Source organism: Phyllobates terribilis, unplaced genomic scaffold (genome assembly GCF_046119375.1).
Source record: "Phyllobates terribilis strain yellow unplaced genomic scaffold, ASM4611937v1 Scaffold_4__5_contigs__length_816908805, whole genome shotgun sequence".
Taxonomy (NCBI): Eukaryota; Metazoa; Chordata; class Amphibia; order Anura; family Dendrobatidae; genus Phyllobates; species Phyllobates terribilis.
Genome location: NW_027362764.1, coordinates 675,417,666 through 675,441,922, shown reverse-complemented (window position 1 = coordinate 675,441,922; position 24,257 = coordinate 675,417,666). Strand labels below are relative to the sequence as shown.

The 24,257-nt window shown below is 46.6% G+C and overlaps 1 non-coding gene and 6 pseudogenes across 1 annotated transcript; all 7 read right to left on the bottom strand.

Annotated features, from left to right (window-relative positions):
• Positions 1-3,762: 3,762 nt before the first annotated feature.
• Positions 3,763-3,882, bottom strand: LOC141267586 (5S ribosomal RNA; annotated as a pseudogene).
• Positions 3,883-4,503: 621 nt separating this feature from the next.
• On the bottom strand, positions 4,504-4,622 carry LOC141266600 (5S ribosomal RNA). Its single transcript, XR_012320631.1, has one exon. It is a non-coding gene; the product is annotated as a 5S ribosomal RNA (ribosomal RNA).
• An 8,803-nt stretch (positions 4,623-13,425) lies between these two features.
• On the bottom strand, positions 13,426-13,545 carry LOC141268424 (5S ribosomal RNA; annotated as a pseudogene).
• Positions 13,546-14,166: 621 nt separating this feature from the next.
• Positions 14,167-14,285, bottom strand: LOC141270140 (5S ribosomal RNA; annotated as a pseudogene).
• Positions 14,286-15,218: 933 nt separating this feature from the next.
• Positions 15,219-15,338, bottom strand: LOC141268831 (5S ribosomal RNA; annotated as a pseudogene).
• Positions 15,339-22,967: 7,629 nt separating this feature from the next.
• Positions 22,968-23,087, bottom strand: LOC141269922 (5S ribosomal RNA; annotated as a pseudogene).
• Positions 23,088-23,708: 621 nt separating this feature from the next.
• On the bottom strand, positions 23,709-23,827 carry LOC141267782 (5S ribosomal RNA; annotated as a pseudogene).
• Positions 23,828-24,257: the final 430 nt, after the last annotated feature.

Below are 24,257 nucleotides of genomic sequence, written 5' to 3'. Positions count from 1 at the left end.
TGCAAATTATCTCCTCAGGACTCCTCCCCTGGTTTACCGATGTCCTCTTTTCAGCTCCAATAGCCAAAATCCAGTGTTCTTTGAGCTCGCGGAGACTCTTCACTTACCCCAAAATGCAGTGGGAATATGCAAATTATCTACTCAGGACTCCTCCCCTGGTTTACCAATATCCTCTTTTCAGCTCCAACAGCCAAAATCCAGTATATAAATATAAAGATATTCAATTGATATGGCAATGCGCATTAATAAATTGGGATACAACAATTTTGGGTTAAATATATATATATATATATTTATATATATATATATCTAAAACATCATATGTGGAATGTTTGAGTTGAACAGATCTGTGAATGTCAGAGTGAAGGTGACAGATGAGTAAATCAGCAGCTGCTAAGTGTGATTGATGTGACAGAGGCCTCGTATGTTTGTATGTTTGAAAAAAAAAATGTTTCTTTATGTGAAGGTACAAAAATATATTTAATTCTGAGGAAATTATAATACATAATTAGGTATTACAGTGCCTACAAGTAGTATTCAACCTCCTGCAGATTTAGGTGGTTGACACATGCGGAATTAACTTGGCATTGTGACATTTGTACTGTAGATCAGCCTGGAAGTGGGAAATGCACTGCAGCAACTTTTTTTTGTTTTTTTGTTTTTTTAAAACGTTAAAAGTTAATTCAGAGTGTCATTTATTATTCAATCCCTCAAACCACAAGAATTCTGTTTGGTCCCCCTAAAGTATTAAGAAGTAGTTCAGGCACCAAGAATAATGAGCTTCACATGTGTGGATTAAAGATCTCTTTTGCCAGCCTTTTCTGACTATTTAAGACCCTCCCCAAACTTGTGAACAGCACTCAGACATGGTCAACATGGGCAAGACAAAAGAGCATTCCAAGGCCATCAGAGACAAGATCGTGGAGGGTCACAAGGCTGGCAAGGGGTACAAAACCCTTTCCAAGGAGTTGGGCCTAGCTGTCTCCACTGTTGGGAGCATCATCCGTAAGTGGAAGGCTTATGGAACTACTGTTAGCCTTCCACGGCCTGGACAGCCTTTGAAGTTGTCCTCCCGTGCCGAGGCCAGGCTTGTCCGAAGAGTCAAGGCTAACCCAAGGACAACAAGGAAGGAGCTCCGGGAAGATCTCATGGCAGTGGGGACATTGGTTTCAGTCAATACCATAAGTAACGTACGCCACCGCAATGGTCTCGGTTCCAGACGAGCCCGTAAGGTACCTTTACTTTCAAAGCGTCATGTCAAGGCTTGTATACAGTTTGCTCATGATCACTTGGAGGACTCTGAGACAGACTGGTTTAAGGTTCTATGGTCTGATGAGACCAAGATCGAGATCTTTGGTGCCAACCACACACGTGACGTTTGGAGACTGGATGGCACTGCATACGACCCCAAGAATACCATCCCTACAGTCAAGCATGGTGGTGGCATCATCATGCTGTGGGGCTGTTTCTCTGCCAAGGGGCCTGGCCATCTGGTCTGCATCCATGGGAAGATGGATAGCACGGCCTACCTGGAGATTTTGGCCAAGAACCTCCGCTCCTCCATCAAGGATCTTAAGATGGATCGTAATTTCATCTTCCAACAAGACAACGACCCAAAGCACACAGCCAAGAAAACCAAGGCCTGGTTCAAGAGGGAAAAAGTCAAGGTGTTGGAGTGGCCTAGTCAGTCTCCTGACCTTAACCCAATTGAAAACTTGTGGAAGGAGCTCAAGAATAAAGTCCACATGAGACACCCAAAGAACCTAGATAACTTGGAGAAGATCTGCATGGAGGAGTGGGCCAAGATAACTCCACAGACCTGTGCCGGCCTGATCAGGTCTTATAAAAGACGATTATTAGCTGTAATTGCAAACAAGGGTTATTCCACAAAATATTAAACATAGGGGTTGAATAATAATTGACCCACACTTTTATGTTTAAAATTTAATAAAATTCAACTGAGCAACATAACTTTTTGGTTTGTAAGATTTATGCTTCTGTTCATAAAACTTACTCTCGTTTGCAGTTTGAAGGCTCTAACTTATTTGCATCTTATCAAACCAGCTAAATCTGCAGGGGGTTGAATACTACTTGTAGGCACTGTATCTACATATATATATTTCTATATTTCTTTAATAATTATTATTTCTTGATTTAACTAATAGTGGATAAGGGCAACCACACATCAAAATGGTTTACAAAGCAAATTTATATTTAGAATAATTTTCCACATGATAATATTCTTGAATAACTATAATATTATTTTTAATGGTTACCTAAATAGGTACACACCTCTCTTTAGTCAAATCTATGCTACTCATCGATATGAAATTTATGCACAATATTTCTAGAAGAATAATTATTTTTAATTTGGTTCTGATATATACATAAATTTTATAAAATAATATTTTTGGTATTAAGGGGGAAAATGTGTTTTTGATCCTGATTACATAATCACTTTTGATCAATACTTATTTTCCACACATTTTAATAAAGAAGAAATAATAATAAGGTACTATGGTATAATTAAGAAGGGTATTACATGCAAAGTTGCATAATTTAATATTTTTTGGTGGTACAAGGTTATGACAAATATGAAATCATCCAGATAATGGAGATATAAGGGTATTTTTTATGGAGAATATAATTACTCTGCATTTGTCATTAAAATTTAAAGGCCTTATTTTTATTTTTATTCTTATTTTTACTCTTAATTTTATTTTTCATTTTTAAAATTTTATTCTTACTTTATACTTCTTATTTTTCTATTTTTTCATTTTTTAATTCTCATTTGATTTTATTTGAGTTCAATATCTCAATTGAGAAAACACATTAATATTTAATAAAGTAATGTCTAATACAAGAGTATTGCTTCATTAAATATATATTGCTAAGGAAAAAAATGTTTACATTTTCTGAGTAAACACAACAATTCATTCATTCATTTATTCATTCATTCATACATTCATATATTTATTCATTTTGGTTCAGGAGTATACATTCTTTGATATTATTGGTTTAATAAAGATATAAAAACTTGTTTTTTCAAAATACACTGACACCTATGGGTTGGAAAAGGTAATTACACCTATGACATAAAAATGTTCTATCATATGGAGAACTTGATTGATAATGAATTATTATCTATTATTGTTTATTATTCTCCCTTTGACTGTCTGCAGCGCGCCACACCTAGGAAGCGCACTCTCACACACAAGCCAGCATGCACACGTGCTCGCACGTGACAAAACCCCCTATCTGCCCCTACAACCTCTCCGTCACCATGCGTCAGACTCTCCTGCCTGTTTTATGATTTCAGGGCCCTAGCAGGAATCACCCCCCCCTCCCCAATTCCTTCCGCACCTTCCTTGCCTTCCTTGCACTGAGGTTAGCTCTTTGTCAGCCGTCTGGCTTGGTTACACAAGCTTCTTTGCAGAGAAACATGTTACTTCTGGCCCTCGCTAGGCGGCCGGCATCCAAAACCTTCCCTGGGCACCTGCTGAAAGCCTGGCCCCTTCACGGCCCCGGGTGCTTTTAACGCCATCATTTCCACACGGCGAGCAGCGGAGTCAATAAGCACTCCTAGCCGTGACAAGGATCTCGGTGTCAGGCCTGCGTGAAGGCGGCGGGGTAGCGTACTTATCTGCCAACTGGCTCAGAGGCCTTGGGGCTTCCATCATCTAAGTTACTTTGGGTCGGTGTCCGGCAAGGCGCCGTTCCATGCTAGCCGAGCTGGGCAGTAGGTAAAAACGTCATCAAAATGGTCTACAGCACCCGGTATTCCCAGGAGGTCTCCCATCCAAGTACTCTCCGAGCCCAGCCCTGCTTTGTTTCCGAGATCAGATGAGATCAGGCATATCCAAGGTGGTATGGCCAGTAGAAGCTGCTCGATCCATCGCCCGGCCAGCCTTTCTCAGGATCGCTTGGTGGCGAGCAATCTGGCCGTGACGGGGCGGGCTCCGAAGGGTCCATGCAAAGTCTGTGCCGTCCCTACAGGTGTGGTTTGTTTAGCAGTGATTCACCTGCCGCATCAGGTGTCTTCAAAAATGTCTCGGCGCAGGGTCTCCTGCAGGCTAAACCCTTCATCGCGGTAATGTGACAGAAAGAGCAAGCTGGACCCGTAACTTGGGGGCGGAGCGAGACGTCCAGGGGTGAATGAAGTAAGAGGGTGAGATGGTTGCCAGTGACTTTGAGCTGCTCTTCAGGGGGGAGGGTCGTGTTGCCTGCAAAGGTCTTCTGATTGGGGTTACCGGTGGTTGCCTCCAGCCACGGGGGAGACGCTGGTCCTGGTGAAAACGAGCCTAGTATTAAAAGTAAAGAAGCAACAATGCTGGAGGCCCACAGTGATCAGAAGGATGCTGGTATTTTGCAGAGATGAAATAGCGCAAGAGAGAAAGCAAATGAAAAAAAGAAAAGAGAATGAATGTGTGCACTTGTGAAAGGGAATGGAAAAAAGGCATAGAAGAGAGTGCCCCCTGCTGGTGGAAGGAAGGAAAAAGCAAAAGCCTACAGCACCTGGTATTCCCAGGTGGTCTCCCATCCAAGTACTAACCAGGCCCAACCCTGCTTAGCTTTTGAGATCAGACGAGATTGGGCGTGTTCAGGGTGGTGTGGCCGTAGGCAGAGACTAGCCTCTCACTTGCTGCTTTTCTACTTTGACGTCTGGCTGCCAGCTGCCCTTTCCAGTGCTCAGCAAGACCAGGTCCTTTTGTGCTTTCCCTTCTCTTCAATTTTTTTGCTGGCTTCCTTAAATGGTCTTGTAGACACAACGCCCCACTCAGAGCCGCTGAGCTCACTGATCGGCTGCAGCGCTGTCGACGGAACGTCAGCTTCACGGCCAATGCCACAGGCCGGGAGCAGAGGCGAGACTCACCGGTAGACCCGTGTAGGGTGAGTAGAGCGCGGTTAGTTGCTTTCTAATAGGCTGCAGCCGGGGATTAACTTTTAATGAAAGGGAACAATCCCTTTGACTGTCTGCAGCGCGCCACACCTAGGAAGCGCACTCTCACACACAAGCCAGCATGCACACGCTGCCCCTACAACCTCTCCGTCACCATGTGTGTCACCCTGGCCTGGATGCCACAAAATGTATTAAAGCTGTGTCTGAGAGCAAGGGGGAGGTTCTCTGGTCAGGGGAATATTAGCATGCAATGCTTCCTGTCTCAGGCCAGTAGGGGGAGCAGGCTGCCCCTATAAAAGTTGGTGCTGGGGGCAGGGTTAGAGAGAACTGGATTGCCTGTCTCAGCTCTGAGACGTGTCCCAGAGTGGAGCAGGGACAGAAAGTTGATTGCACCTAAGAGGAAGTGTGGCAGGAGGAGAGCCACAAGCCAGAGACAAGAGGCAAAGAGAGCCTGTCTTGGCAGAGAAAAGACTTAATTTTACCAGACTTTGGTGTCTGAGGCTGGAAGAATTCCATATCCCCCAGCAGAGAACCAGTCCGCAAGGGACTGTACATTCCTTGGCCTAAGAAGCCTGGAGGCCCTGCCACAACCGAAGGGACCAGTAAAGCCGTACAAGGCTGGGAGCAGAAAGGAACCCACGTCGCAGGCCATAAAGGCGAGAATACACAGAAAGCTCGGAAACGTGGGCTGTTACCCTATCAGGAGGAGATAGCCAGAAGGAGCGCAGAAAGCACAGTAGGCCTACACCCTCACCCTGACCAGGGCCAATTTCCCCGTTGCTCTCAGACATCCAGGTCCCCTCCTAGCCGGGACTGTTTATGGGTCAGTTTACCTGTTGTAGTAAAGACCCTGGACTGCAACTTGTTGTCTGTGTGCTCCTTGCTCCTCCCGCACTATCAGCACTGGGATTATCACTACCATCACTCCCACCATCCATTATACTGCCCTGGGGCCGCACTCTTCCCGTGGGGAGTCACACTACCCTAGCTGCACACCTCATCAGCCCCAGCGGTCTGCATGCAGCAGCGGTTCCTAATAACCGCAATCCACGGGTGGCGTAGTCGGACATTATCAGCAGAACGTAGCAGACTACCATTGGCCTGACCACCCTGAGCCACGGAACCGGGTCGCCACTACTACCCCCATCGTCTCCCTATTGCCCGGATCCGAGTGCCCCACGGCCCAGGGGGCCAGTCAGCTTTGGCGTAGTCGGCATGATTTCGTGCCCGCAACCACCGGGTACTGCGTGCCTGAAAAAGACTTTTGTAACTTACCTGTGGCGAAGTTTCCCGCCATCCGTAGCCGATTCCCGCCATCGGACGCCATCTTGGACCGTTTCCCGCCGTCTTCTGCCTTCTTCCCGCCATCCGCAGCTGCTTCCCGCCATCGGACGCCATCTTCAGGACGCCGCGCGGGAAGAAGAGGGGCGTGGACGTCAAAACCGCGTGAGATCCGAAGCTCCGTCCCACGCTTCGACGCTGCGCAAGGTCCTGGAAGGGAGAGAGAGCGACGCTGACGTCATCAGGACGCTACGCCAGGTCCTCGTCCATAGCAGCAGCAGCGGAGCTGCGGCCTACAGAAGAGGATCGCCGGAAGGTAGGCCACGCTTAACTAGGGGGGAGGAAGATGTCAGACACAGAGGCGCCCACTACCACCAACGCAGCTGCAGCAGCAGTGATGCCCTTTTCCCTGCCCTACATCCCTGGAGCGGCCTGGCTGCCCAAATACTCAGGGGAGCCCCATGCCCTAACTGACTTTAAGGAAAGGCTATACAGTTTGTTCCAGGTTTACCCCCTGACAGAGGAGCAGAAGGTCAGCATATTGACAGGGCAGTTAACTGGCGCAGCCCAAAGGGAGGTAAAATCATGGCCCACTGAGGAGAAAAGGACTGTGAAGGGTATCCTGGCCCGGCTGCGGGGTACCTTTGATACACGTACCTCCGCTGAGATTAAAATGAGGTTCTATGGATGTAGGCAGCGGGCACAGGACAGCATTAGAGACTATGCCCTAAATCTGCAGGAAGCCTTGAGGGCTATTCAACAAACTGACCCTGGCAGTGTGCAGGAAACCGATAAGCTGCTAACAGAACAATTTATAGAAGGTCTGCTGTCTAGCGCCCACAGGGCCCAACTGCGCCTCATGTTCTTTCAGAACCCCGACCTGACCTTTGCCCAATTTAAGGACAGGGCCATAAGTGTGCTCCGTGAATCTGTAACCAGTGGCGCTATAAACCCCCGCGCCCTGCTATCACCTACCACCAGGAGGTGGCGCCCTCCTCTATGGACTCCGTGGAGGCTGATGCACAGGCCCTGAACCAAGCCCCGTCGAAAGGCCTGCACCACCAAGTCCAGGAGCTAACCAGGAGCGTCGCGGCGTTCACCAGAACCGTCCAGGCGTTGCAAGTGGACCCGTCAAGACCCATCGAGCTGGCTTCAAGTCTGGAGGATGTCCCGTGGCGTCGACAGAGGAGGATCCCGTCATTCCGAGGGAGGCCCACAGACCGCTACGCAGAGGATGGACAGCCCATTTGCCGTCGATGCAACCAGCCCGGACACATTTCCAGGTACTGTAATTTAAACGGGTCCAACCTGGGGCAGAGGGCCGACCCCCAGGCATAAGATCACCAGGCCCTTATAATTGGCGTGATAAGTACGTTGGGGGGCACCCAGTTTTACCCGTGGTGCTGGACGGTATCCCCATGAGCGCCTTGCTGGATACTGGGTCGCAAGTAACCACAATCCCTTATGTACTTTTTAAGCAGTATTGGACTGATGCTGATATCACACGGTATCCAGACAGTAACTTGAGCATCATCGCCAGTAATGGCTTACCCGTGCCGCAGATGGGGTTCAAGGAGATGACCATTAAAATTGGTAAAGTTGAACTGCCGGCACAGGGAGTGATTATTGTGGACATTGACGGTCATGAAAGTCACCCTAAAATAACTGTGGGTACTAACATAATTGAAAATTGTCTTTCAGAGGTAATTGTAATTCTACAACAGGTGGCGGTGAATGCTAGTTCCAGCCAACAGAGGGTCCTCAACAAGGAGATAAAAGCCCTGATGAGACGGCAGCAGGTAGAACTGTCTGGTGGTGAGATCGGTAGTGTAAGACTGAGTGACTCATTCCCCATTTCCATGCCTCCCAAAAGTGAAATGATGATCTGGTGTCGGACTGCAATCGGGTTGAGAGGTAGAGACTACCAAGCCATGGTAGAACCCGTGTACTCAGACAGCAGGCCCACCATTTTGACAGCCCGGGGGGTCGTTGATGTCCGTCATGGGAGGGTGCCCGTCCGCATCCTCAACATTGGGGAGAGGGAAGTACACTTACCCAGGTACGCTACACTCGCCAAACTGTTTGTTGTCGAACACCAAGCTATCAGGGCCGTGGAACCCTTGCCTCCATCTCCTCAGGCGGAGGGTAATGGCTCCCAGAAACAAAAGGAGGACTGGTGCCAGAAACTCCATGTGGGTGCTGACTCCACTCCCCTGCACCAAAAACAAGGAGTCTACCGGGTGGTACAGGAGTACGAGAGAGTCTTTAGTAAGCACCCGCTGGACTTCGGCAGAGTAAAGGGGATAGAACACCACATCCCGACAGGGAGCCACCCACCAATAAAAGAGAGACACAGGCCTCTACCCCCTGCACATTATCAGAACGCCAAGGGCATGCTAAGAGAGATGAAGGAAGCTGGGGTCATTAGAGATAGCTGTAGCCCCTGGGCAGCCCCCTTGGTTCTGGTGAAAAAGAAAGACGGCACCATGAGAATGTGCGTGGACTATAGACAAATCAACCGTATCACCCACAAAGACGCATACCCGCTGCCTAGAATAGAGGAGTCTTTAGCCGCACTAAAATCTGCTAACTTCTTTTCTACTTTGGACCTTACTAGCGGGTACTGGCAGGTTCTTGTGGCAGAGGCTCACAAGGAGAAGACAGCCTTCACCACCCCGATGGGACTGAGCGAGTTCAACTGTATGCCTTTCGGGCTCTGCAACGCACCAGGGACCTTCCAACGGCTGATGGAATGCTGTCTAGGGCACCGAAACTTCAATACGGTCCTCCTTTACCTGGACGACGTGATCGTCTATTCGAAGACCTACGAGGACCATCTAAAGCACCTGGCCGAGGTGTTCGAAGCCCTGGCAGGCTATGGCCTGAAGGTGAAACCATGGAAGTGTCACCTGCTGAAACCAAAGGTCCAGTACCTAGGGCACGTGGTAAGCGCGGAAGGAGTGGCCCCCGACCCTGACAAAGTCACGGGAATCAAGAGCTGGCCAAGCCCCTCGAACATCAAAGAGGTGAGACAGTTTCTCGGGTTGGTAGGCTACTACCGAAGGTTCATCCCCGGGTTCACTAAGATGGCAGCTCCTATGCAGGACCTCCTGATCGGACAGTCTAAGTCCCGAAGTCAAAAGCCACCCTTCAAGTGGGATAAACCGGAAGAGGAGTCCTTCCGCCAGCTAAAGATGGCCCTCACGGGGGATGAGATCCTGGCCTACCCTGATTACGGCCAGCCTTTCATTCTCCACACAGATGCCAGTAATGTGGGACTGGGAGCCGTACTGTCCCAAAACCAACAGGGCAGAGAACGCGTGATCGCATACGCCAGTCGGAAGCTGAGGCCCACCGAGAGGATCGCGGAGAATTACAGCTCCTTCAAGCTAGAATTCTTGGCGGTGGTGTGGGCCGTGACGGAACACTTCAAGCATTACCTGGCCTCCGCAAAGTTCACCGTGTACACGGACAACAACCCGTTGACACACCTGGACAATGCAAGACTGGGTGCCCTGGAACAGCGGTGGATGGCCCGTCTCTCCAACTATGACTTCGTGATCAAGTACCGGGCAGGCAAAACCAACGCCAACGCGGACGCCCTATCAAGAATGCCTCACTTACCTGAAGGTGACGAAGACCCAGAAGAGCTGGAGGAGGTAGAACTCCCCGCGTTTCACCGGTATGGAGCCGCTCAACACTCTCACCGTGTGAAGGAGGAGGATCTAACAACTGTGATGATGAATCCCCTACCTCACCACAGCTGGGCCGAGACCCAAGATAGTGACCCTGCAGTCCGCCTGGTGAAAAATCTGCTGACCCGGGAAGACGCCCGCCTAGATCCAGATGCCCCAGAGGAAGCCAAGCAGCTATGGAAGGAGAAGAGCAAGCTGTTCCTCTACGAAGGCAAGTTGTGCAGAAGGATTGTCAACCACCGGACGCACGAGCTGACCTGGCAAGTCGTGGTCCCAAGGCGAGATGCAGCTATGGTCTTGGGGGCTTTCCATGACAGAGCGGGACACTTCGGTTGGAAGAAACTGGAGTTCCTACTAAGAGGAAGGTTCTTTTGGGTCGGCATGAGAGGAGCTGTAGAAAAATGGTGCAGAGACTGTGGCCCTTGTCACCTGAGGAGGAAGGACCGCACCAGCCAGAAGACACCCTTGAGGCCCATCGTCACCACGCAGCCTCTTGAGCTGGTAGCTCTGGACCATGTCAAATTGGCTCCCAGCCGGTCAGGATACATCTATGCCCTGACAATCGTGGACCACTATTCCCGTTTTCTAGTGGTGGTCCCGGTAAAGGACTTGACAGCCCAAACAGCGGCCAGAGCCTTCCAGCAATACTTCTGCCGTCCACACGGGTATCCGGAACAGGTCCTGACAGACCAGGGTCCAGCGTTCGAGGCTGAAATCTTCCAGGAGTTCTGCAACCTCTATGGCTGTAAGAAAATTCGGACAACGCCTTACCATCCACAAACCAACGGGATGTGTGAGAAGATGAACAATATAGTCATTGATCTCCTGAAGACGTTGCCCCTGGAGGAACGCAGCCTGTGGCCAGAAAAACTGCCGGACCTGATAGACCTATACAACAATATCCCGGTGAATGCTACCAACTGCACCCCGGCTTACCTGATGCGAGCCAGACCGGGTAAGCTGCCCGTAGACCTGGAGATGGGAGTCCTAATACCTGAGGACACCTCCCCGGATGCGGACTGGGATACGGAAAGGCAACTGCAGTACAAGAAGGTACAGGAGAGTGTGGAGAAGAGCCTGGCCCAGGTGAGAGAGAAGCAAGAAAGACTCTTCAATCAACACGCCCCTGCTGGTCCCGTAGAACCTGGTGAGCAAGTCCTAAAGCGATAAAGAAGGCTACATAAGTTGGACGACCAGTGGGAAAGGGAACCCTACACCGTACTGCAGTCTGACCACGACAACCCAAAGGTGTGCGTAATCACCAAGGACGGAGGAGAAACCACTAGTGTCGTCTCCAGAGACCACCTCAAAAGGTGCCCCGAGCAACTCCGTAGTGCAGAAGAGGATCAGAGTGACCTTGAACCCGCAGAGGACAAGGAAGAAATGATCAGCACCATTATCGGAGAGTTCCCTCAGTCCTGGACTCGCATAAATGATGCCATAGTGGTACCCATCCTGCATTTCCTTCAACCGGCCCAGCAACAACCAACACCAGAGCCGGAAGGTGAAGAGGAGCCAGCAGTTCCAGAGGCAGAAGAGCCTGTACCAGCAGCCCAGGAGAGTCAACCCTCTGCTGACAGTGAGCCTGCCATGCCTGCGGTAAGCCAAAGAACCCGCAGACAGCTGCCTGCCTTACCTGTACACCCAGCTGGTAGCTGTACCCCTAACGCTAGTGGGGAAAGCCAGGTTGGTCCACCACCAGACAGTGGGTTAAGGAGGTCAACCAGGAGCACAAAGGGGCAGATACCCGCTCGCTGGAGAATATAGAGTGTACTAAGATTGTAAATAACCCTGTTGCCAAATGTTGAAATGTTTGCCAAGTTACCTGCATTTTTATTAATAGTGTGTTTCAGTTTCTTGCAGCTACCGTAAGGACTCACAGGTTATGGACTTTTTATAACCGGGACCTTGTATGGACTGCATTCTGAGCCTAACCCAGGAATGAACTAAGACTGTGAAGGACTTGGGGTAGGACAGACCCCCACCTGGTTAAGGCTCCCGTTGTATTGGTGATATGGACACCCGGTCACAGGCCACACTGTGACCTTAAGAACTCAATTTGTGCGTCGTCTGTCTATTAATGTTTTATTGTTATGCATATTGTCTTTGTTTATTGTTTAGTCCCGGAGTACTAAATTTCACTAGGGGGGAATGTGTCACCCTGGCCTGGATGCCACAAAATGTATTAAAGCTGTGTCTGAGAGCAAGGGGGAGGTTCTCTGGTCAGGGGAACATTAGCATGCAATGCCTCCTGTCTCAGGCCAGTAGGGGGAGCAGGCTGCCCCTATAAAAGCTGGTGCTGGGGGCAGGGTTAGAGAGAACTGGATTGCCTGTCTCAGCTCTGAGACGTGTCCCAGAGTGGAGCAGGGACAGAAAGTTGATTGCACCTAAGAGGAAGTGTGCAGGAGGAGAGCCACAAGCCAGAGACAAGAGGCGAAGAGAGTCTGTCTTGGCAGAGAAAAGACTTAATTTTACCAGACTTTGGTGTCTGAGGCTGGAAGAATTCCACATCCCCCAGAAGAGAACCAGTCCGCAAGGGACTGTACATTCCTTGGCCTAAGAAGCCTGGAGGCCCTGCCACAACTGAAGGGACCAGTAAAGCCGTACAAGGCTGGGAGCAGAAAGGAACCCACGTCGCAGGCCATACAGGCGAGAATACACGGAAAGCTCGGAAACGTGGGCTGTTACCCTATCAGGAGGAGATAGCCAGAAGGAGCGCAGAAAGCACTGTAGGCCTACACCCTCACCCTGACCAGGGCCAATTTCCCCGTTGCTCTCAGACGTCCAGGTCCCCTCCTAGCCGGGACTGTTTATGGGTCAGTTTACCTGTTGTAGTAAAGACCCTGGACTGCAACTTGTTGTCTGTGTGCTCCTTGCTCCTCCCGCACTATCAGCACTGGGATTCTCACTACCATCACTCCCACCATCCATTATACTGCCCTGGGGCCGCACTCTTCCCGTGGGGAGTCACACTACCCTAGCTGCACACCTCATCAGCCCCAGCGGTCTGCATGCAGGAGCGGTTCCTAATAACCGCAATCCACGGGTGGCGTAGTCGGACATTATTAGCAGAACGTAGCAGACTACTATTGGCCTGACCACCCTGAGCCACGGAACCGGGTCGCCACTACTACCCCCATCGTCTCCCTATTGCCCGGATCCGAGTGCCCCACGGCCCAGGGGGCGAGTCATATGCATCAGACTCTCCTGCCTGTTTTATGATTTCAGGGCCCTATCAGGAATCACCCCCCCCCTCCCCAATTCCTTCTGCACCTTCCTTGCCTTCCTGGGCACCTGCTGAAAGCCTGGCCCCTTCACGGCCCCGGGTGCTTTTAACGCCATCATTTCAACACGGCGAGCTGCGGAGTCAATAAGCACTCCTAGCCGTGACAAGGAGCTCGGTGTCAGGCCTGCGTGAAGGCGGCGGGGTAGCATACTTAGCTGCCAACTGGCTCAGAGGCCTTGGGGCTTCCATCATCTAAGTTACTTAAGGTCGGTGTCCGTCAAGGAGGCGTTCCATGCTAGCCGAGCTGGGCATAGGGCAAAAATGGTCTACAGCACCCGGTGTTCCCAGGAGGTCTGCCATCCAAGTACTGTCTGAGCCCAGCCCTGCTTTGCTCCCGAGATCAGACGAGATCGGGCGTATCCAAGGTGGTATGGCCAGTAGACGCTGCTCGATCCATCGCCCGGCCAGCCTTTCTCAGGATCGCTTGGTGGCGAGCAATCTGGCCGTGACGGGGCGGGCTCCGAAGGGTCCATGCAAAGTCTGTGCCGTCCCTACAGGTGTGGTTTGTTTAGCAGTGATTCACCCGCCGCATCAGGTGTCTTCAAAAATGTCTCGGCGCAGGGGCTCCTGCAGGCTAAACCCTTCATCACGGTAATGTGACAGAAAGAGCAAGCTGGACCCGTAACTTGGGGGCGGAGCGAGACGTCCAGGGGTGAATGAAGGAAGAGGGTGAGATGGTTGCCAGTGACTTTGAGCTGCTCTTCAGGGGGGAGGGTCGTGTTGCCTGCAAAGGTCTTCTGCTTGGGGTTACCGGTGGTTGCCTCCAGCCACCCGGGAGACGCTTGTCCTGGTGAAAAGGAGCCTAGTATTAAAAGTAAAGAAGCAACAATGCTGGAGACCCACGGTGATCAGAAGGATGCTGGTATTTTGCAGAGATGAAATAGCGCAAGAGAGAAAGCAAATGAAAAAAAGAAAAGAGAATGGATGTGTGCACTTGTGAAAGGGAATGGAAAAAAGGCATAGAAGAGAGTGCCCCCTGCTGGTGGAAGGAAGGAAAAAGCAAAAGCCTACAGCACCTGGTATTCCCAGGATATCTCCCATCCAAGTACTAACGAGGCCCAACCAAGCTTAGCTTCCAAGATCAGACAAGATCGGTCGTGTTCAGGGTGGTGTGGCCGTTGGCAGAAACAAGCCTCTCACTTGCTGCTTTTCTACTTTGACGTCTGGCTGCCGGCTGCCCTTTCCAGTGCTCAGCAAGACCAGGTCCTTTTGTGCTTTCCCTTTTCTTCAATTTTTTTGCTGGCTTCCTTAAAAGGTCTTGTAGACTCAACGCCCCACTCAGAGCCGCTGAGCTCACTGATCGGCTGCAGCGCTGTCGACGGAACGTCAGCTTCACGGCCAATGCCACAGGCCGGGAGCAGAGGCGAGACTCACCGGTAGACCCGGGTAGGGTGAGTAGAGCGCGGTTAGTTGCTTTCTAATAGGCTGCAGCCGGGGATTAACTTTTAATGAAAGGGAACAATCCCTTTGACTGTCTGCAGCACGCCACACCTAGGAAGCGCACTCTCACACACATGCCAGCATGCACACGTGCTCGCACGTGACAACACCCCCTATCTGCCCCTACAACCTCTCCGTCACCATGCGTCAGACTCTCCTGCCTGTTTTATGATTTCAGGGCCCTAGCAGGAATCACCCCCCCCCTCCCCAATTCCTTCCACACCTTCCTTGCCCTGAGGTTAGCTCTTTGTCAAATGTCTGGCTTGGTTACGCAAGCTTCTTTGCAGAGAAACATGTTACTTCTGCTGGCCCTCGCTAGGCTGCCGGCATCCAAAACCTTCCCTGCGCACCTGCTGAAAGCCTGGCCCCTTCACGGCCCCGGGTGCTTTTAACGCCATCATTTCCACGCGGCGAGCTGCGGAGTCAATAAGCACTCCTAGCCGTGACAAGGAGCTCGGTGTCAGGCCTGCGTGAAGGCGGTGGGGTAGCGTACTTAGCTGCCAACTGGCTCAGATGCCTTGGGGCTCCCATCATCTAAGTTACTTAAGGTCGGTGTCCGGCAAGGCGCCGTTCCATGCTAGCCGAGCTGGGCAGTAGGGCAAAACGTCATCAAAATGGTCTACAGCACCCGGTGTTCCCAGGAGGTCTCCCATCCAAGTACTGTCCGAGCCCAGCCCTGCTTTGCTTCCGAGATCAGACGAGATCGTGCATATCCAAGGTGGTATGGCCAGTGGATGCTGTTTGAGCCATCGCCCGGCCAGCCTTTCTCAGGATCGCGTGGTGGCGAGCAATCTGGCCGTGTCGGGGCGGGCTCCGAAGGGTCCATGCAAAGGCTGTGCCGTCCCTACAGGTGTGGTTTGTTTAGCAGTGATTCACCCGCCGCATCAGGTGTCTTCAAAAATGTCTCGGCGCTGGGTCTCCTGCAGGCTAAACCCTTCATCGCGGTAATGTGACAGAAAGAGCAAGCTGGACCCGTAACTTGGGGACGGAGCGAGACGTCCAGAGGTGAATGAAGGAAGAGGGTGAGATGGTTGCCAGTGACTTTGAGCTGCTCTTCAGGGGGGAGGGTCGTGTTGCCTGCAAAGGTCTTCTGCTTGGGGTTACCGGTGGTTGCCTCCAGCCACCCGTGAGACGCTGGTCCTGGTGAAAAGGAGCCTAGTATTAAAAGTAAATAAGCAACAATGCTGGAGGCCCACGGTGATCAGAAGGATGCTGGTATTTTGCAGAGATGAAATAGCGCAAGAGAGAAAGCAAATGAAAAAAAGAAAAGAGAATGAATGTGTGCACTTGTGAAAGGGAATGGAAAAAAGGCATAGAAGAGAGTGCCCCCTGCTGGTTGAAGGAAGGAAAAAGCAAAAGCCTACAGCACCTGGCATTCCCAGGCGGTCTCTGTTAAATGGTTAATTATGGAAATTCATTTGGAATGTTAATCGATAATCATTTTTCTGAGTTCTATGCCTCAGCCATCGTGTCTAGATGACATGCGCTATTTGTGTGTGTATTTTTGGTTCACTACCATATGTTGAACAGGTGTCCATACGACTGGCTATAAAAGCCCATGGTACAGAAAGGGGGGGCTCTCTTGCTCTGCCCACCCCACAAGACACAGAATCTTCAATGCTGAGAAGCAGATGACATGTAGGCCTGGACACATGCTGGACAAAGACATGATTTACAAGCCAGGATCCAAGGAAAGATGGGTGAATCTCAACAATTAAGCAAATTATGGACAAATGGACAATTACTTTATAACTAATTATTGTATGTACCTGCTGCAATCTGATTCTTTTTAATTTACAATCCAAGAATAAATAGATACATTTTTTATAAGAATATCGTGATATTGATACTTTGAGAAGTCCTCAGTAGAAAAAAATAATACAGGAAGAGTATTATTTTACAATGGTGAGCCAGTCAGTCCTGTTTTTTTGTTTTTTAAATTAAGTAAGTGAATTTCTTCCGTGAACAAGGGGGAAGTCCTGACGAGCTGAACAGCTGTTGTTCACGTGTCAGTAAATTCACTAGTTTGTCACGAGAAGCAGAAAGGACCTACAGACTGAGGAAAGACAGGAAGCAGAGGTACTAACAAGGAACAGAATCACACAGGAAAAGAATCAGACGAACTGAAGACAGGACGTGCTGATAAAGAGAAGCCAAGGAATCTTAAGGTAAGCAAAATATGGATATAATTTCTTCTTTTGCTTAACAAAGTAATATTAATTTCAAAGTTAATGTAGGAGATGACATAGAAGTTTTGTGGCTCAGTTTATACAAAGAATGTGAATTGCAGAATTTACAGTTAACTTCTAAATTGGTAAATAGAGACAAACAGAAATTGAGAAATATTCTACATTTGGTAGATTTTTTTCATAGTCTTGTGTTTGAGATTTCTAAGCAGGAAAATGGTGTAGAAGTGTCAGACGGTGATACTGATTCTGACTGTAATGTGGAAAATGAACAAGAAGTAAGACACGTGTGTGTAACTGAAGGTGACCTTGGGTCTGACCAAGAGACGGACATACAGAAACCTGACATGGGAGGAGACATGACTGACATACGAGAAACCGATATACTAGGTGATGTGGGAGGAGACGTGAGTGACGTAGGAGGAACGGACGTACAAGAGCCACTAAAAATATCAGAGAATTCTGGAATTACCCAGGCTCAACTCCAAATTAAAATGAGGAAAAATTTGCTGAAATTATACAAAATCATGCCAAAATATGATGTCAAAATCCATGCCTGTAGAAATTCAGAGACATTTGAGAGCTTCTCTGATAAGTTTGATTTATCCAATGAGGAGAGGAATCAATTATTTAAAATATGGATTCCTCTGACATTGTCCAGACGTTTACATTTAATGCCCTGTGAAAATGACTCTCCTAATGGATGGGAAAATGATTCGGACAGATTAAGATATTTGATTTATTGTGTCACAAAGGATTTTCCCAACATAGAAGATCTGCAGAAACTAAGGATTGGTAGGAAGGAATGTACATATACATTCATGTCCATATTTGAACGGTTGTACAAAGCTCTCATCAAAAATGGAAAAGTACAACATATGATAACAACTTTTGTACAAAAATTCAAATTCCTAAATTCAGTTTCCCAAGTTATGGCATCACAAAAAAATTCATTATTTGAATGTGCGCAGATGCTGGATTTTGTTAGAAAACATGAGAATCGTGAAAAGAAAATAAATCAAGCTAAATTTATAAAACCAGGAAAGGTAAAATCTTACCAAAAGCCAATATCAAACTCTCCTAGACTGAGTCATCCCCATAGTGAACTCTATCAAATACGCAGAAGATTTCATATATGTTATAAGCCATATCAGCCAGTGCAAAGATCCATCTCTCCACAGAATGAGTTAATTCTCAGTCAGAACTGTGATTCTCTAAAAAGGAAAATGGCTGAAACTGATGGACAGAGACAGGTGAGACGACCAACTCACAGTGACGTCATGGAATGTGGACAGAAGAACAGGCAGTTCTCTGAGGTTTTGAAGGATAGAAAAATGTCTTTCCTAAATAGGGCGTTCCTGGAGATATTTGAGAGAGACAGAAGATTTGGTTTAGGGAGTGGCTAAGGAAAAACTGTAATTACAATGTTGTATCAAAATGTAATACAATGTCTCAATATTTATTTATAATCTTATACAGTAAAATTGTAGTTACATAGTTTCTAATAGTTCATATATATATATATATATATATATATATATATATATATATACACTTGTCTAAGTAGAGATTGCGTATAATTGTATTTATATATACGTTTATAAAATATATATATATATATATATTAATTAATAAATTAGAACTTCATATATATAAATTTAAGTAGCAATATTTTAAATTACATTAGAACCAACCAATATATGTATAAGATATTTAAATAATTCTGTTTCTGTATGAATTTGATATTTAATTTTATTTTCTTATATTTCCTTAGAGTTTTCATTCCAAAGCAGGATTTGATCAAAGAACTCTAAAATGGATTTATTTCTTTATTCACACAGGAAGTGAAAAAATTGCATGATTTTATGTGTATAACATTTTAAAATAATAACAATATATCTAGTTGAACTATAATATATATGTAATACTTATTAATTCTTTTGTGTTGCTAATATTTTCTGTGCATGAAGTGTTCGTGCAAATTAAAGTAGCTTTACAGCATGACGTGTGACAGCTGCGGCCTTTGAACTTTGAGCTAATAGTATAGGATCCCATTCATTCTATTTTCAACTGATGTAACTTAAGACCGGACAGCCAGTGAAAAAAGAATCTAAGACAAGAGTTTTTTCAAGTGTCTGAAATTCCAGTGACTTACTCTCATATTATATAATATGCACTTGGGGAATATTCAAAGAAATATAAAGATATTCAATTGATATGGCAATGCGCATTAATAAATTGGGATACAACAATTTTGGGTTAAATATATATATATATATATATATCTAAAACTTCATATGTGGAATGTTTGAGTTGAACAGATCTGTGAATGTCAGAGTGAAGGTGACAGATGAGTAAATCAGCAGCTGCTAAGTGTGATTGATGTGACAGAGGCCTCGTATGTTTGTATGTTTGAAAAAATAAAAATGTTTCTTTATGTGAAGGTACAAAAATATATTTAATTCTGAGGAAATTATAATACATAATTAGGTATTATCTACATATATATATTTCTATATTTCTTTAATAATTATTATTTCTTGATTTAACTAATAGTGGATAAGGGCAACCACACATCAAAATGGTTTACAAAGCAAATTTATATTTAGAATAATTTTCCACATGATAATATTCTTGAATAACTATAATATTATTTTTAATGGTTACCTAAATAGGTACACACCTCTCTTTAGTCAAATCTATGCTACTCATCGATATGAAATTTATAATTTGGTTCTGATATATACATAAATTTTATAAAATAATATTTTTGGTATTAAGGGGGAAAATGTGTTTTTGATCCTGATTACATAATCACTTTTGATCAATACTTATTTTACACACATTTTAATAAGGAAGAAATAATAATAAGGTACTATGGTATAATTAAGAAGGGTATTACATGCAAAGTTGCATAATTTAATATTTTTTGGTGGTACAAGGTTATGACAAATATGAAATCATCCAGATAATGGAGATATAAGGGTATTTTTTATGGAGAATATAATTACTCTGCATTTGTCACTAAAATTTAAAGGCCTTATTTTTATTTTTATTCTTATTTTTACTCTTAATTTTATTTTCCATTTTTAAAATTTTATTCTTACTTTATACTTCTTATTTTTCTATTTTTTTATTTTTTAATTCTCATTTGATTTTATTTGAGTTCAATATCTCAATTGAGAAAACACATTAATATTTAATAAAGTAAAGTCTAATACAAGAGTATTGCTTCATTAAATATATATTGCTAAGGAAAAAAATGTTTACATTTTCTGAGTAAACACAACAATTCATTCATTCATTTATTCATTCATTCATACATTCATATATTTATTCATTTTGGTTCAGGAGTATACATTCTTTGATATTATTGGTTTAATAAAGATATTAAAACTTGTTTTTTCAAAATACACTGACACCTATGGGTTGGAAAAGGTAATTACACCTATGACATAAAAATGTTCTATCATATGGAGAACTTGATTGATAATAAATTATTATCTATTATTGTTTATTATTCCAAACATAATTTATTTTAATATTTTGATAATAATTAGATGGATATTACTGATTGCTATGGTACGCTGTGATATTATAGGTTAGGAAAAACTGCCAGATTTGGTATCAGATTAGGGAATGAAGACTTCAATCAAGACATCGCAATTATGAATTCTATCTTAATAAAGACTTTTAATTTTTATAAATCAAAGAGATTCTCAAAAGTTACAAGAAGAAGCAACTGATATCCGGACGTCTCAGAAGGTAACAGGTGTGAATGCTGAGTGTTATAATAGACTGTGTCCATTACATACAATACAATTCACACCACTGATCACCAGGACGGCAGAGGACGATGATCCTATATGTACTGTGTTGTGTTCAAGTTTAATCACGTTCCAGTGGTTTCTTATCACCTGCAACGCTTCAATGAAAGCTGGTGAACAGGTAATACCTGGCATATGTGTCCTGTATATAAAGGACTGAGTACTGGTTATGGTGCTATATAAAGCAGGAAAGTGTCAAGTTAACCCTTGCTTTACTGACCAAAGACGTCACATCTGTTCCAAAAGTGACACGAGACCAGTGCGGACACATGGAAGATTCCAAAGACGATCCAACGTAAGTCCAGGTTACACTGCACAGATATTAAAGCTACATTTCATCCATGGACTTTGTTTTCTTATCAACTGACACACATGATCTTTCTAATAAAGAGTACAGTTTATGGACTGAACAATAATGAACACAATTATGGACTGTACAATATCTACATGCTGTAATTTATTTCAAAGGAGTTTTCATCTAAAGACTGTGTTATAAAAGAACCAAGAAGAAGACGAGACGACGACCCGATGACATCAGATGATGACGATTGAACCCGCGATTGCTTCAATTTAGATATAGGGAAGTATAATTATACATATTAAATGAATATTAGTCACGGCTTACCATAACATGAATTCACATCATTATATAACAATAATCCGATATTGATACTATTATTACTATTATTATTATTATGGAAATTTAATGATATTGCCAAGGAAGAAGGAAAGAAAAAATGATTGATGAATGTATCTTCTTTTGAGTAATTTCAGTTAAAGTCCTTTTATTCTCAAAAAATGGGGAAATGTTAAATGGTTAATTATGGAAATTCATTTGGAATGTTAATCGATAATCATTTTTCTGAGTTCTATGCCTCAGCCATCGTGTCTAGTTGACATGCGCTATGTGTGTGTGTATTTTTGGTTCACTACCATATGTAGAACAGGTGTCCATACGACTGGCTATAAAAGCCCATGGTACAGAAAGGGGGGGCTCTCTTGCTCTGCCCACCGCACAAGACACAGAATCTTCATGCTGAGAAGCAGATGACATGTAGGCCTGGACACATGCTGGACAAAGACATGGTTTACCAGCCAGGATCCAAGGAAAGATGGGTGAATCTCAACAATTAAGCTAATTATGGACAAATGGACAATTACTTCATAACTAATTATTGTATGTACCTGCTGCAATCTGATTCTTTTTAATGGATAATCCAAGAATAAATAGATACATTTTTTTATAAGAATATCGTGATATTGATACTTTGAGAAGTCCTCAGTAGAATAAAATAATACAGGAAGAGTTTTATTTTACAGGCTCCCATCCAAGTACTAACGAGGCCAGACCCTGCTTAGCTTCCGAGATCAGATGAGATCGGGCGTGTTCAGGGTGGTGTGGCCGTAGCAAGAGACAAGCCTCTCACTTGCTGCTTTTCTACTTTGACGTCTGGCTGCCGGCTGCCCTTTCCAGTGCTCAGCAAGACCAGGTCCTTTTGTGCTTTCCCTTCTCTTCAATTTTTTTTGCAGGCTTCCTTAAAAGGTCTTGTAGACACAACGCCCCACTCAGAGCCGCTGAGCTCACTGATCGGCTGCAGCGCTGTAGACGGAACTTCAGCTTCACGGCCAATGCCACAGGCCGGGAGCAGAGGCGAGACTCACCGGTAGACCCGGGTAGGGTGAGTAGAGCGCGGTTAGTTGCTTTCTAATAGGCTGCAGCCGGGGATTAACATTTAATGAAAGGGAACAATCCCTTTGACTGTCTGCAGCGCGCCACACCTAGGAAGCGCACTCTCACACACAAGCCAGCATGCACACGTGCTCGCACATGACAACACCCCCTATCTGCCCCTACAACCTCTCCGTCACCATGCGTCAGACTCTCCTGCCTGTTTTATGATTTCAGGGCCCTAGCAGGAATCACCCCCCCCTCCCCAATTCCTTCCGCACCTTCCTTGCCTTCCTTGCACTGAGGTTAGCTCTTTGTCAGCCGTCTGGCTTGGTTACACAAGCTTCTTTGCAGAGAAACATGTTACTTCTGCTTGCCCTCGCTAGGCGGCCGGCATCCAAAGCCTTCCCTGGGCACATGCTGAAAGCCTGGCCCCTTCACGGCCCCGGATGCTATTAACGCCATCATTTCCACACGGCGAGCTGCGGAGTCAATAAGCATTCCTAGCCGTGGCAAGGAGCTCGGTGTCAGGCTTGCGTGAAGGCGGCAGGGAAGCGTACTTAGCTGCCAACTGGCTCAGAGGCCTTGGGGCTTCCACCATCTAAGTTACTTAAGGTCGGTGTCCGGCAAGGCGCCGTTCCATGCTAGCCGAGCTTTGCAGTAGGGCAAAAGGTCATCAAAATAGTCTATAGCACCCGGTGTTCCCAGGAGGTCTCCCATCCAAGTACTGTCCGAGCCCAGCCCTGCTTTGCTTTCGTGATCAGACAAGATCGGGCGTATCCAAGGTGGTATGGCCAGTAGCCGCTGCTCGATCCATCGCCCGGCCAGCCTTTCTCAGGATCGCTTGGTGGCGAGCAATCTGGCCGTGACGGGGCGGGCTCCAAAAGGTCCATGCAAACGCTTTGCCATCCCTACAGGTGTGGTTTGTTTAGCAGTGATTCACCCGCCGCATCAGGTGTCTTCAAAAATGTCTCGGCGCATGGTCTCCTGCAGGCTAAACCCTTCAACGCGGTAATGTGACAGAAAGAGCACGCTGGACCCGTAACTTGGGGGCGGAGCGAGACGTCCAGGGGTGAATGAAGGAAGAGGGTGAGATGGTTGCCAGTGACTTTGAGCTGTTCTTCAGGGGGGAGGGTAGTGTTGCCTGCAAAGGCCTTCTGCTTGGGGTTAGCGGTGGTTGCCTCCAGCCACGCAGGAGACGCTGGTCCTGCTGAAAAGGAGCCTAGTATTAAAAGTAAAGAAGCAACAATGCTGGAGGCCCACGGTGATCAGAAGGATGCTGGTATTTTGCAGAGATGAAATAGCGCAAGAGCGAAAGCAAATGAAAAAAAGAAAAGAGAATGAATGTGTGCACTTGTGAAACGGAATGGAAAAAAGGCATAGAAGAGAGTGCCCCCTGCTGGTGGAAGGAAGGAAAAAGCAAAAGCCTACAGCACCTGGTATTCCCAGGCGGTCTCCTATCCAAATACTAACCAGGCCCAACCCTGTTTATCTTCCAAGATCAGAGGAGATCAGGCGTGTTCAGGGTGGTGTGGCCATAAGCAGAGACAAGCCTCTCACTTGCTGCTTTTCTACTGTGACGTCTGGCTGCCGGCTGCCCTTTCCAGTGCTCAGCAAGACCAGGTCCTTTTGTGCTTTCCCTTCTCTTCAATTTTTTTGCTGGCTTCCTTAAAAGGTCTTGTAGACACAACGTCCCACTCAGAGCCGCTGAGCTCACTGATCGGCTGCAGCGCTGTCGACGGAACGTCAGCTTCACGGCCAATACCACAGGCCGGGAGCAGAGGCGAGACTCACCGGTAGACCCGGGTAGGGTGATCAGAGCGCGGTTAGTTGCTTTCTAATAGCCTGCAGCCGGGGATTAACTTTTAATGAAAGGGAACAATCCCTTTGACTGTCTGCAGCGCGCCACACCTAGGAAGCGCAATCTCACACACAAGCCAGCATGCACACGTGCTCACACGTGACAACACCCC